Source organism: Adiantum capillus-veneris, chromosome 3 (genome assembly GCF_014529385.1).
Source record: "Adiantum capillus-veneris isolate H3 chromosome 3, ASM1452938v2, whole genome shotgun sequence".
Classification (NCBI taxonomy): domain Eukaryota; kingdom Viridiplantae; phylum Streptophyta; class Polypodiopsida; order Polypodiales; family Pteridaceae; genus Adiantum; species Adiantum capillus-veneris.
In genome coordinates, this window is record NC_140933.1 from 94956731 (window position 1) to 94972166 (window position 15436).

Below are 15436 nucleotides of genomic sequence, written 5' to 3' on the forward strand. Positions count from 1 at the left end.
GATTTGGTAGAGAGACTTGCACGTGAGCGAAATTTTGAGGAGTTAGAATGGCTGATACGTCTATGGATAACTAGTGATCCCTACCCAATAGCGAATGTTTCTCCGGTGGCACATGCTTATTCTTTTGCACAAGATGAGTATCCACGCATTGCGAGGTTCTTGATTAACACGCTTGCGCAAGAGGATGATGAAGAAGAAATAATAGAGACCGAGGAAGACTATGGCCTCACGGAAAATGATTTTGTTTATCTAGATGATGAGGATAGAGACCTAGCCTTAGGGTGGCCACCCGGTTTATATAATATCCTCTTTCCTTGATTCTAAAAGGGATGACAGATAGGTAGGTTAGGGGTCTGGATTGTGTTTTGAGTTTGTTTTCTAGGAGTTTTAATTTTTTCACACTGACATGCCTCCTAGAGGTATAGTGCTTGTTTTTTGGATGTGTTAGATAGGACTTATATGGATTTCCATCCACATGGCTGAGGACATCTGTTTCGACGAAATGAGCAACTCCATACCTCCAGGTGTACTACTTTCCATGATTCATGTTGGTGGATATGTATAATTGCTAATAATGATATTTCATGGTTTGTTTGAGAGCAATAGTTATGTTTGTTATTGGCTATTATAGATGTATAAATTTGTCTTTGCTTAAGTTGATGGAACTAGAGTTTAATCTTATGGATGAGCCTTGAGATTAGGAGACCGTGACTTTAGGTTAACTCATTTACTTGACCACTAGGCCTAGCTGATAAAATTATTTGAGTATTTGAGACCTTAGGAATGTTTAAGACATAGAGAAGCTTGTTCACTTAAACAACAAAAACACTAGTGAGAATACAAAGGAAATGGAAGCAAAAAACATAAGTGCCACAAATGAAAAATCTAATGCTGGAAGAGAAATCCTGGCTTGATTTGGTACTTCATTCACATGTATTGTCTATGGTACTAGAGCCCTAGAGGTTCATAGTGTGGGCGCTTTTCTTTGAGAAGCAAAAAGCCTCGGACATACAAAATAAGCACACACGTCAACTAATTGTGAACCAAAGTAAAAAAGAAAAAAAGACAAAAATGAATGACATTTAAAAGACTTCCATCGAGCTTACAATTAACATTTCAAGCTTTTGTTTGCAGTTGTGAGAGCTAGTTGGCTAATCAAAGCTGAAAAGCACAATTAGGGAATCTTGCATTTAGATAATCTTCTTAGCTTAGCTAGAACTAGAGTAGTTGTTTTAACCTTAGTCATAGCTAACTAATTGATAGACTCACCCATAAGCCCAAAACTCTTGATTAATTAATTTACTCAAAGTGCGATTTATTTTTCCTTAATGGCAGTCTAACATTTCATACATCTTGCATTTACTCATTTCCACATGTACTTTACATTCCCCTCATGATTTATGGCCATATAATTCCGCTTGCTGAAACAGTGACTTTGCCTTGCAGATTCAAATCCAGATGCTCTACAACATGGACATAACAAGCTTCAACTCAATAGCTTCCGAGGACGGAATCTACATGAAGAAGGGGGGCATGTTAACCCTCGTGACTCACGGACACCCTATCGCCTACGACGGACGCCGTATTATTTATTTAGTAGAGTCAGGCACCGGGCTTGTCGGTCCAATAGGACAAGGGTAGAGTGATCGCCGATGAGAGGCGCACTCAAACTGGAACACCCAAGGGTTAGTTGGCTAAGCATGGGCGCCCAAATGTGAATGGGGCGAGCTCATATAAAGGTCACCTAAACCTAAAATTGACCTATTCTCTCAGTGTGCAATAGAAGAAGTGCTCTTGCCCTATCTCCATCCCCATCTGCATTGTGTGCTCATAGGTGTGTGTGTGTGTGTGCGTGCGCTTGAGGGAGAGAGTGTGTGTGTGATCGAGCATTGCGACGGCACCTGCGGGGCGGCGAGGCGGTTGAGCGCAGTACGGCAGCGGCTCCCTCTTCTTTGTGGCGAGGAATCCTTCACGGCGACAAGCGCAGGGAGGTGAGTGACACACCCTTGCTCTCTGTGAGCTTGCTAGGCCTGCTAGTTGTGTGCTTGCAGCGTTCGTGGCTCGCACACGGTGCTCGGCAAGTCCCTAGCTCCGACACGTGCGGCATACGCGCACATAAAGCTATCACTTGTGGGCTCAAATTGCACTAAGACCCCTAGCGAAACAACATATGGAGGATCCATCGGACTTACCGAGGGAGTCTCCATTTACGATAAGGTTGGTTGTTTAGCCTTCCCTGTATCCAAGAATCTCATGAGACCTGTTGCTAGGTGTGTCCTTTGAACTAGAAGCAATATGGCTCTCCATGGGTTGACCCTTAGTGGTCGCTAATTCAGGAGCACTTGATTGCTCTCTTAGCAAGGATATTGACATAGGGGCTTTCGCTTTTAACTCTCTTCGTTTCTCTGCCTTGCATCAGCTCTCGATTTCCTTTTCCCTAGCCGCAATGATATACCGCTCAACCTCTTGCACTTCGGCAAGGCTTCTACCATCAGGTAATATAACCTCGAAGGGGAATAGCTCTGAAGAGTCAGGGGGTGCAGTGAATGGAGTATTCACGTGCACACTCTCCAGGAGCATGGGGTCTATGTTGGTCATGAATGGCAAATTTACTTCCCCACCCCCCTCATTTACATCATTAGCCCCATGCTCGGAGCGAGTGGCTCTAGTAAAGGTTTCCTTCAAGCGGCTAAGCACGCTCGGTCCGGACCGTGGGCCCATGGCATGAATGTCTTGGCTTGAGCTATCAAGATTACGCGTCGGGTAACCCTCCATGATGTCGTACTTAAAAGAAGAGTCACTAGACACAATATGTGGGTCCTGAGTGGTACTACCTTGGGTTCTCGCTGAGGGCCTAGAGCCTAAGGTAGAGGGTTCCCGCTGAGGGCCTAGAGCCTAGGGCCTAGAGCCTAATGAGTGCCCGTGTAAACGAAGACACTCTTGATGTGCTCATCCTAGCACACGACCAGAGCGTAGGTGCATGTGACCTCAACACTCTGGAGGTGCTGGTGAGTGCCCGTGAAGGCCGCTCAGCTAGTTTTCTAGGTGTTTACAACCCAAAAATTTTAGTATTCTTGGTCCCTTTTTTTGACCAAGCCACGGAATATGGCGTGCAATAGCTCAAAACAAGCGCCTTGGCTAGGGGGACGTGTTGTGCTTTAGAGCCCTCGATTCAATTACATACAGCCCTTGAAATCCTAAAACTAGTCTTTTCTTAGGTGGGGAGAGGGCTAGAATTCGTAATTCCAAAGGGTGAGTGTGAAGGGGTTGGTGGAGGACTTGAGGAACTTGTCCCACATACCCTCCCTTCACTTGAGATCCTAGTCTTTATATATAAAGTAGTGTGAGTAGTATATCATAAGACTGAGGATTGTGGCTTGGGCGGGCTTGGGATTGGGCTTGGGCTTGGGGAAAGATCTTGATCCCTTCCTTTTAGAATAATATTTTTTAATTTTAATTTTTGAATTCTTTTTTAGTCCCAAATATCTCGAGCGTTTTTTTTAATAAACTTTTATTAAGATAGCCTAAGTGACTATCCTCGAACTTAGCGAGCAAAAAAAGACCTTTTGCCGAAAAGGAAGAGGAGAGAGGTGAGGAGAGAGGGAGAGCCAAAGTGTGGAAGGGAGGAGGGAAAGGGAGAACTTTGCAAATGGAGTTAACACCAAACGCGTTTCGCAATTAGCTCTTCAGTGGTGTAACCCATACAAGCAGTTCATACGGTTGTACGCTTAGAATAGGGGCAAGGAATCAAAGCTAAGGTAGGGGAGAAGTAGGAAGGGGAAAGGGAGAAGGGGGAGAAGGGCTCTTACTTGAGAGAAGGTTGCCAAGATTGGGTGCATTAAGCCAACAAATGATTGGTTTGGAAATAGGCCCGAGAGTTTGGAGTTGCTTTCTAAAAGCTTAGAGAGAGGTTAGTTAATGGAACGGGCTAAATTGAGTTGGCGGGTAAAGGGCGAAAAGGGGATTTTGACAATGGAAGGCGGGGCATTCTTGTGGTTACCCTAAGGAGAGAGGGCCTGGAAGCATAGGTTACATAGAGAAAACATGCCTTCAAGAACGGTGAAGGGTAGCCTTTAGCCCTAAGCCGAGAGAAGAAGAGGTTGCGAATAGAGATAAAACCCTCAAGCGAGTTTTCCCTAATGATATACCTCTTGAGCTATAATAAAATAAAGGCGATTTTATGGTGGGTAGGGTGCCAAGATTGCCACGGGATGTAGTTGTAGGAGTTAAGAGGCTTTTGGTGGCAATGTGTGTCAAAAATCTCCTTAGAGCAGAAAGATGACCCTTTGAAGAAGTGTATGTCCAAAATAAAAGCTTCATGTGAGGAGATGAAGAGAGTGATCTTTATGTGCTCTTGGAGAGGATGCCCATAATCGAGGAGGAGCTTTTTAAGGCTAAAGGGGGGGGGCCTATGAACCTTTTAAAGTAAAGGAGAGAAGGGGAAGAGACAAGGTTCCCTAAGGAACAAAGAAAAAGACAAGCATATACCACCGCAAAATTCGACCCCATAGCGGTGCCTTTAACCTAATGCCAAAACTTACCTTGGAAAGAGATGTAATGATGGTTGAGAATGAGAGAGGCAAGGGAAATGATGAAGTTGACTTTCAAATAGGGAAAGAGACCTTGGATAGAGTTTTTAAGTGCGTAGAGTCCTTCACGGATGGGGATGCTAGGGGAAAGTGACTCAACGTCAAAGGTAAAGAGAGTAACGTGGGGGGAGAAGGTGATGGAGGCTAATTAAGTGATAAGAGAATGAGAGTCCTTGAGGTGTTGTTTTTTAGCTAGGAGTATGGGGAAGAGTTGCACATGTAGCCATTTCAAGGCATTTTCTAAGATATACCCCTTGTAGGAACAAATGGGACGCGATTTCTGGGCGAGCAGTTTTTGGCGAGCGCTTTTTAAGAATTGGGCGAGTGAATTCTCAAAAGAAGGGACAATCTACCCATCTCTCTCTCTCTCTCTCTCTCTCTCTCTCTCTCCAACTAAAATTTGATTGTCATTTCACGACTAACTTACATTCAAACAAAAAACACCGGCGAATCATTCAATACACTATTAATAAGAGAAACAGAAGTTCCTTACACACAATTACGGTCTATTTCAAATAGCAAACCCCAAATCTATGAGTTCCATTGCATCCAAAGTAAATACATATGGGGGGTGATACATCATGGGTGACGTGGAGGAAAGAAGGGCGGTGGGGGGCCATATCCTCTGGGAGGAAACAAAGGTCGTGCCAACGAGGGCAGTGCACCAAATGGTGGGGGGAACTACTCCAAATGGCAAAGGGTATGAACTATATGTGGGGGGGGCTGCAGGTAGTGAAAGAGGCAATGGATCAACCCCGGGCGGGGCCTCAGATGTGGAGGAAATGAATGCACTGGGAGATGGTCCAGTTGCACGCCATGCCAAAAATGGGGCTGTGAAAGTGGGATATGGTGCTGCTACTGCCCCGCCCTGACTGCTAAGTGGTGTCGGGAACGGTGGGTCAAGCGGATGAAGCTGCTCGGACACCTGCTGCGGTCGCTCAGTTACCTGAGCTTTGACACTCCTATGAAACATCAATGTCGAGCCTAAATCGGAAGGTAGGCGCTGAGCTGGCTCCAAACAAGCACTAAAAACTGCCCAATCCTTCTCACAACTGATGCAATGTCTACGTAGTAGTAAACATTGTGCTGCCAATGTCCCAACTCCTGCAAAACAATCCAACACAGCATCTCCCATGTCTGTGAAGGTACCTAGTAGCCATCTACAAAAAAAGAGTTACCTTTAGATTTATTATACCTATAATTTTATAGGAACAATAAAAACAACTACCAAAAAAACTCTACTACCTGGCAAACGTTGGACTCCTCTCAACACCTCTACGATAAGGCCTGCCCATACGATCAAGCGTCCATTGTGTGGAATGTGATCCTGGTAGCTTCTCCCACAACATGTCGTCATCTGCAGAGAAGCCACGTACATTTGCTGCAATCTCTCCATCTGCTCGATCGTACCTCGGAAGCCGACACCCACCAGTTCTAGGGGGTGAAAAAATGGCTAGCAACAAAGTACCAACCTGCGGCGGGCGGGGAGCAAGTAAAACATTATTTTTTGACCCGCGAACATCGAAGTTACTATTCATTATCAAAACAAAAAAATAACATATCCCCTCTAAATAGTCATGAACAGTCGTACAACTAACCTCCGGTAGCCGTAAGTATAATATCCTCAACAAATGGAAACCAGCTCCCTCTGCCTTCGAAGTGACGATGGAAAGATGTTCTGCACGACATGTCGCCACAATCATGCCATCCACCAAAAGAAACTCGGATGCCAGAAGGAATGCAGCATCCACAAGGTCACTATCCCATTTGTTCCATAAAGGAACCCCACCCGTGCTAGCTGCATGTGGCCTAGTGTGTAAGGGAAAGGCCATGTACACCAAACGTACGCCACCCAATCTCAAGCTGGGGTTCATCTGCCTTGTTCCTGATAGAGAGCCCAAGAATCTACGTAGTGACTGCATAGAATTGCATGCAATTTTTGTTAGCACTATAAGTGTGCACATAACTATGATTGTAAATAAGCGTGGCTTACCTGTCATTGCACAACACATCTAGAATAGCTTTTGCCAACTCTTTGGCACTAGCATGCACTGCAAGGTGGCGTGGCTCTACATGCATATCTGTATGTAGCAACATAAGATCAAATATATCTTTCAAGCAATGCTAAAGAGAACAACACAACATTAAGCATTTTCACGTACCTGGATGGTTATCTCCCACAACTCTGGCCATGTCTGATAGGTCCTCTGCATCCCTACCATGTGATGGTGAACATGGAGGGGACTCCTGGATGCCTCCCACTGGTCTGGGAGTGAAGGATAGTGTCAGTGCACTGTGACTCATAGCACCAAGGCTATGAGCACTATCGCTGACTTCTACAGAATACTCTGCAACCACATGCTCGCTCTCACTGTCGCTGGAAACTACAGCCCTCTTCTTTCTCTTCCCACATTGCTTGTCAGCTTGTTGTGCTTGCGAGTCTTTCCTTGAGGTCTGTTTCTTCCTCTCTGGTTTCTTTGATGTGTTTGGAGATAGAGCATCCTCTATCACAACCGCTTTCTTCCGTGACGCACTATGCTCCGCTATTAATTAAAAGAAGAAGAGTTATTGAGACCATATTCTATTGCTTCATGGCAAAGGTAAAAACTACATAGAGGCATACCAATGTATAGCTCTTCCTCTTCGGGTGGGTACTCCTTGTCCGGGTAGTCCAACCACCAAGGACACTTGAGCCACGCTCCCTTTGGCCGCAAGTCATCTATCCACTCGTCGGGATATAAGCCCGTCTCCTCTCTCTCTGACCTGCACCATGCATCATTGGGTGCTCGGGAATGGGAAAGACAAGAGCATCTCTCCACCATCTACAAGACAGAACACAATGTTTTCATTTGCATAGAACAAGATTAGTGTATCCTACTACATTCTTAATTTGTCAATTAAAGATGTCGAACCTGTACAACAAGCGTCGTGCCGTACAAGCAAAATGGGGTTGCTCTTCGGGTTCATGTGTGGATTTGATCCGAGCACTCCACTTCTTGAAGGCCTTCTCAAAGTGCTTGCGTCTGTATGTCAATAATGTGTGGGCAAGTGTGCAACCATGCCTACCTTCAGCTTTCTCATGTTGGATAGCAACATCATGATTCTCGGCCTCCATTTTCTCGGCCATCTCAAGCACTCTCTTGCAGCAGCAAGTAACAAGTCACAAGTTACATAACAAATTTCTAGCTGGTGCAAATGTTCACTAAATCTAACCTTTCCAAGTGCCACCAGTACACGTGATATCGAAGCCACTGGATCCAGGCCTTCTCCGTCAAACCGATGCCCTTCTCCTTCAAGGATGCATCACCGCCTTGGAGCAAATCAAGCAATCGGCACTTCCTATCAAAGGAAAAGCGAGACTTATTTTTTATTGCTACATAATAAAAAGAGAAATATATCCAATGATTTAAACGACTATTACTTACTCTGTTGGGCTAATGCGTGCACGCGCTACCTCTGCCACTCTCGAGGGTGTCATTTTTGTGGTCTTCTCGCCCCAACCTGTAAATGAAATACATTTTTGGAAAAAATCGCTGCCATTCTCTGGACTTGCAATGGTGGCTATCTCAAGCCCTTTGCGCGTAAAGTATTGCTCCGTTTGAGATAACGCCAGATTGATGCTTTCCTCGTATGCATCAGGTGCCAACTCATAGTCAAAACTCCCTTTTGATGGCAGCCCTTCCGTTTTACTACTAAACATATGATAGAATTCTTCCTATTATTTTCCAAAGACTCAATCAAAATACACATAATAAGATTTCGTAATCAAAACATATTCTCATATACAATTGGTTTGAACATACCTTCCAAAGTAGTTGTGCAAGGACAGCCATTGGCAATTTTAGCCACTTTGACTTATTTGGACCTCTAAAATTCAAAGCCCTTTCTGCTACCAAACGCGCTCTTTCGGGGAATTTTTGCAGAAGTGATGTAGGGTCCGCCAACCCTAGTTTTCTCATCATGAAAATATCATGAGCAGTCGTGTGAGGCACTGAAACCCTCGTGGCCCTGTTTAACAATCGATTGTAATTTATATAGTTTACAAATAATATGCATTTACATTAGCAAAATGAAAAAGGGCTCACCTATTGATCATACCCAAAACCAATAGAAACTCCACTGCCTCATGTGGCTGAAAGTCAACTAGAACGCATTCCACCTTTGGCGCTTTCTCAATTAGAATGTCATTCTCGTTCATCCACTGCATCCATGCCTCCAATCGGTGATTACCATCCCAAACCACAAAGTACCTCTCGACCATGTGACTAAGCTCGGGGATTTGGCGAAGCTCTTCATCCAAATCATATGACATTGCAAGATCCCTCGCAGTGTGACCACGACGAGTAAATTGTTTGTGATCCTCCACAGGAATTCGTTCACTAACAATAAATTTTGCCATGGTTGGTTGGTAGCTTTTGTTTGCAATAGAGAGTTGCAAATCGGCCACATGGTCATCATGCGTGCGGATGGCGGGGTTTGAGAGAAGTCGACAAAGAGGCAATCGTGGAAGTTTCCCATCGTATGGTACTCTGTGAGAATCCACCCAACCCAAAGAAATGTGTTTGTCGACAACATTTCCAAACGCTTCGTCTTTGACATTCTCAATAGCGGTACTTGTTTCCACATGATGACTGGGTTCGGCGCTTGATTGTGATGTTCCAGCCACTCTAGTTACAATGGATACAATACAATCCAAAGAACTCAATGCCTGAGATTGTTGGGTATTCTGTGTGCCTAACGGAGGTACTTCTTGTGAGGTAGTAATATCAACCTCATCAATTGCACCAATATTTTTTGTTTGGTTTCTTGTTCTCATGCTTGCGAGAAAGAAGGATAATTTATAAGAAATAGATATAGGATGATTTATGAGAATTTGTAGGTTGGAGTTTGAGATGTGAACAAAAAGAAACTTGACAGAGAGAGAGAGAGAGAGAGAGAGAGAGAGAGAGAGAGAGATCTGTGTAGCAAAAGAGAATAGAGAAGAAGAAAATGAAAAAAGCTTTATAAAGTGACTGCGTGTGTACGCGCGTGTACATGGCAACACACACAGTCACTTTATAAAGCTTTTTTTTTTTTGTGACCGTGTGTGTGAGAGAAAGGTGTGTGTGTGTGTGTGTTGCCATGTACACGCGCGTGTGTGTGTGGACACGTACGCATCTGCACGTGTGTGTGCGTGTGTACATGTGTACGTGCAACGTGTGTGTGTATGTGTACGTGCAGCGTGTGTGTGTGTGTGTACGTGCAGCGTGTGTGTGTGTACGTGCAGTGTGTGTGTGTGTGTGTGCGTACACGTGCACGTGCATGTGTGTGTGTGTGTGCACACACACACACACGCTGCACGCAAGCGCGTGTGTGTGTGTGTGCCACACACACACACACACTGCACTGAGGCACGTGTGTGTGGTGCACACTCTCACGCCAGCGTGTGTGTGTACACACACGCGCGCCCGTGTGTGTGTGTGTGTGTCTGCGTTTGTGTTTGTGTGTGTGTTCACACACACACACACACGCTTTTTGCACGCGTGTGTGTGTGGACACACACACACACACACACACACGTGGCAAGGCACGTGGACACGCTGGCGCAGGTGGCCGTTGCGTGTCCACGTGGACATGCCATGTGTACTGTCGCCAACAACCGACAGTACACGTGGCCGACCACGTGGTCACGCGCACCACCTTGTCCACGTGGACAGTCGTGGACTCGTGGGCGCCTCTAGGTACTCTGCCTCTGGCCAACGCGTGGCCAGAGGCAGAGTGGCCGCCCATCACGCCCTTGCCATCGCGTTGGCCATGGGCGAGTGGCCGCCCATCACGCCCTTGCCCCCTTGCTCGCCTCTGCTCCGCCCATACGCCCCCCCCCGCCCCCTTGTCCCCCCCCCTCCGCTGTCCCCTCGCCCCCCCCCACACCCAAGTTGCGGCCTCCACCCCGCCCCTACGCCCCCCTGGCACCTTGCCCCGCCCGCCTGCCCCCGCCTCCATTGTCCATTGTCCCCTTGCCCCGCCCGCCCCCGCCTCCGCTCCCCCCCTACGCCCCCCCACCCAAGCTGCGGCCTTTGCCCCCCCGCCTCCGCTATCCCCTTGCCCCCCCCCCCCCCCCGCCCGTCGCCTCTGCCCCCTTGGCACCTTGCATCGCCCGCCTCCATTGTCCATTGTCCCCTTGCCCCTTGCCCCGCCCGCCTGAGACCGCCTCCATTGTCCCCTTGCACCTTGCCTCGCCCGCTCCTGCGCCCCCTTGCCCCCCCCCCCCCCCCCCCCCAAAACCTCCGTCCCCACCCAACCTTCACCTCTGTCCCTACTGGCGGCCCAGCACGCAAAACCCGGCCGCCCATTGCCCTGGTCTCTCTCCCTCCGCCCCCCTTGCGTTAGTGCCTTGCTTCCGTCTACGCAAAAAGCTCCAGCCCGTGATCACACACACAGTCACAAACAAATATTTTGTAACAATTTTTTTAAAAATATTTATATTTTTTAATATTAATTTTTTAAATTAATAAAATAATATTAATTTTAAATTTATAACGGCTACTTATTAGACGTGAGTATAGAATCAATTTGTTTTAGCTTATACAATGTGATCTTGTGCTTAATTATTTGCTTAGCATATTATTATGGCTTGCTCTTTATTTTTCTTGGGTAAAGAGTTTTCTTATCCTTTTTACGATGGTAAATTCATAATATGTGAATCATTTCTTTTAGAATTAATTTCTCCAATGCAATTTTCAACTTTAGATGTTGTTATCGAAGCAGGTGATATTGAAATGAATTTGCCTCTTGAGAGGACTCTCAACAATTTGGGTGAATTCACTATGTATTGGATGAGCAACTTTCACATAAATACAAAGTCAACGTATCTCATCAAACACAGTATGCCGGCTCACCTAGCATGATTCCCATTTCCATTGTGGATAGTCCGTCAAAGATGCGATTCGGTCCAAAGGAGTTAATAGATCTATGTACCCCCCCTCGAGTTTTGCCCTCAAACAACTTCAAAAGGAGTACAAGACAAAAGCTCTTACAGGCCGAGAAGAAGGGCACATTGACAAAGCTGTTAATGCAAATCAAAGTAGTGCAACAAGTTACAGAGATTCCAAGGTCTTACAATGGAGATCTCGTTCTAGAATTTCCACCTACCATGGGAAAGTTGCACCATATGGATGCGATGGAGCATAAGTATGATCCTCATTTGTGGTCGAAGCCTACTACATCCAATATTGTATATGCAGGTGTAGTGCGTCTTAGTCATTGCATAGGATCTCTCAAGTGCATGAATGAACAATGTGTCCGCTTGGTTAATTACCATATTCCCAATACAAGTCATTTCAATGGGTACATACAAAAGGCAACTAGACCTGGGGAATATTGTAAGATTGGAGATAAGAGCCTTACATGCCATTTTTGTAAGGCAATTGCTTTGTGTATTGCAACATGTGATTGTGTAGTATACTATGTCATGCCATCCGATGAGACTGCCACTAGAGTCACGATTCATCGTGGCATACATTGACACGATGTGCGCAGCGGCACATCCAAAACACTAACGGACAACACCAAGCTCATAGTGCAAAGGATTTTGACTGTTGACCCACACGCAGGAGCCAGGAAGGTTCAAATGTGTTTGGCAAAAGAAATTATAAGTACAACACTTCTTCGCAACAACACCAACGAAGGTATTTTACGCGAGCAACAGCTATTTGCAATCTTTGAGGAGTTGGGCCCATTGGTGCAAGATAACTGGTATGAGCATTTCCTAGATTCTTATTCCGATGCAAAACTCTATGCTAAATTATTTTTTAATCTAAACACTTTTAACATTGACAGGTTTCGGAGGTCAGTATCTATTTTACGTAGAGGGGTTGACAAAGAATCTTTTGGCATTGATGCACTCCTAAAACTGAAGCGAGACTGCACATATGAGTTTTTCCATGGAAGCCGGTTTCCTGGTCAAGGTATGGAGGGGGAGAAATGTTATGTCTTCAAAATGTCCACAATTGGTCCAGCATCCGGTGTGGACCTAGTCAACCGAATGAGACAAGATCAGGATGGTGATCTTCAACGTGTGTGGATCCAGTTTGATCACACCAGACGTGTTAACGATTGGGTGACTATGGCCTGTCATGTTTATGATCCAAGGTACATGGCCTATCTTAAGAGCTTTGTGGATTTCCATTTACTCTCTCTAAAACAATTTGTTTGCAGCATGCAGGACCTTTTGACTATTGCAACCTGTGAAATGAAACAGGAAGACATGGAAACGCAGTGTTTGTTTTGGGAGTGCCTTAATGATGTAATGATATCATGTGGGTGTGACAAAGCAAATTTCTTTGGCTACATGGCTAATGAAGCTCAAGCAAATTGGAATGCAGCTCGATTTGTTTTCAATGGTGGTGACAAGACCAATACAATGAGCGGCCGAGAGCGTTCTTGTCTTTTCCATTGGAAGCAAAGCTTGAATCAACACACAATGAAGTATGTGGTGCAAGCTTCTCAACACACACACAAAGAAATGTGTGAGAAGTGGAGGCAAGCACCAACAAAAGAGGTTGCAGCATCAGAGGCTCGTCTGATACGCCAATGGTGGCGTAATGGTCATTGCATAGATCGTAACATTCCATATATGGATTCATGGCTTAGTTGGTGGGAAATTCGTATTGCACATTGGGGTGGCATTATGACATGCGTAGAAAGTAGCTCTGATGGACCAAACACTCCACGCACTAACCTTGCGGAGAGCAAGCATGGCAGCTGGCCAGCAGGGGAGGGTTTCCGTAAACGCATATCATTATATGATGCATGTACAACCGACCTTGCAAATTCCATCTTACAGAGCACAAAGGCTATTTCATACAGCCATGGAAAACACATGGGGAAGGGTCCATCAATACAAAAGCTTACGGAACGCCATGAAAAATGTCCTAGCCAAGTGATTAGAGCAGTGAATGCGGCTACTAAGGGCACTCCAATATATAAACAACCAACTCCATTAACAGGAGATAAGGAGACATCAAGGCAAAAACGAAAGCCAAATGAGGTTATCAACGTGGAAGATGATGCATCACATAGGCTTGAGTACAACTCGGTCACCAAAGATCGCAAGAAGTGTGGAAGACCACGTAAGATCAACTTAGCAGAAGAAGGGATATCACAAACCCAAAAACGAAGTATAGGTTCTGGTGGGCAGTATGTAGTTGAGCGCAAGGTCAATGAGGCAATGTGGGCCATACGTCGAACTCCACAAGGTAGTAGGGTCACATGTAGCGGCACACCAAGAGGCGGACGCAGGTGTGGATGTAGTATAGCAGGTTCTAGCCTTGGTATACCAGCCCCATCATTTGAAGGATATCGAAAACATCCAAATGGTGTGGTGCATCAATGGTTTTGGTTTTGTCTGGATCATGTCTTGCATTGTCATATAGTAGACCAGAACATTGAGCCACAGCCTCTTCATCCACCACACACTTAGCCCGTGCATGTGGGCACCAACCTATCGGAGGATGAGGTGCAAATATTGCATGAAGGGGGGTATCAAGTGGAGCTAAGCAAAGAAGGAGTATCTAATCTAACGCCAGTTGCTCAAGAACAAAATATGACAAACTCTCCTTTCAAGTCAAAAGATGCATCCACTCCTGAAGGCAGTGCAAGAGCCACAGTGCGAGATGGTCTACGTGTACGGTATCGGACTTCCATTTCCGAGGATGCTGCTCGCAAGATCAGTCTAGCACTAGCCCTGAGAGCGAAGGTCATAGAAGAGATATGTGCAGCAGATGGTGTTAGTGAGGTCTTCAAACTAGAGACGAAAAGTGAAGATGGTCATGTCGGGATGTACAAAGTTTGTATTAGCAACCAGCTATCGTGCACATGCCCAGAATTCATGGAACGGGTGTCAAAGCAAAAACCATATCTTGCATGTAAACATTTGTATTTTATTTATCTGCGTGTGCTAGGCCTAAGCCAAAATGAGAACATGTTTATCCATCAACCAATCCTGGCAGATGTTCATATCTTCAGGGCACTGAGTCGAAGCCAGACTTATCCAGGCATGGATGCATAGCATTTGACAATGCTCACTTTTTCTTAGTATGCTTTACCTAAACAATTGTACTACTTTCTAATTTTATCTTAGGATGGTCACATTGGGATACATTCATTTGCAACTTTTTTTCATATTTGAGTACTGGTTGTTTATGTGTCAAATCGTGTATAAAATAATATAATATTACCACAGTGGCTATAAATTGCCATAGCTTGAGTTATTTTTGTGAAAGCGTCCACTAGCTTCCTAGCACACCTCTCCTTCTTTCACGATGTCCGACGATCTCGAGAGTAAAATAAAGTCTGCGTGGGATGCCATGGAAGCCATTCCAAACGGAGAGGCATTGTATGGAGCCGACTAGTTTCGTCAGGCTCTCAAGGCAACCATCAACGTGTATCGCTTCTATCAATGCCGCAAGGAACTCAATATGCGGAGCTTAATCAATTTGAACGAGACGGGACAACTAGCTTTCTCTTGCTGGAAGAAGATTGGGCTCATCACAGAGGAGGATGAGGAGGAAATGAGGCAGCAGCTAAGCAACGTGGTGAATCTTAATATGCCAATCGAAGGGAGCACATCAACTACTAAAACCAGGCCTTCCAGAAGATGAACACTTCTTGTTTATGTAATGCAAGTTTAATAAAATGTAACTTTTTTGTTATTAATGGGAGTTCTTGTTTTAAGTACCCTTGTCTATATTGTTTTTGAAACAATTTGTTTAGCTTCAATACCTTTGACTGTGTCTCTCTCTCTCTCTCTCTCTCTCTCTCTCTCTCTCAAAGAGAGATAGAGATAGTCCACAAAGAGGAAGAGAGAA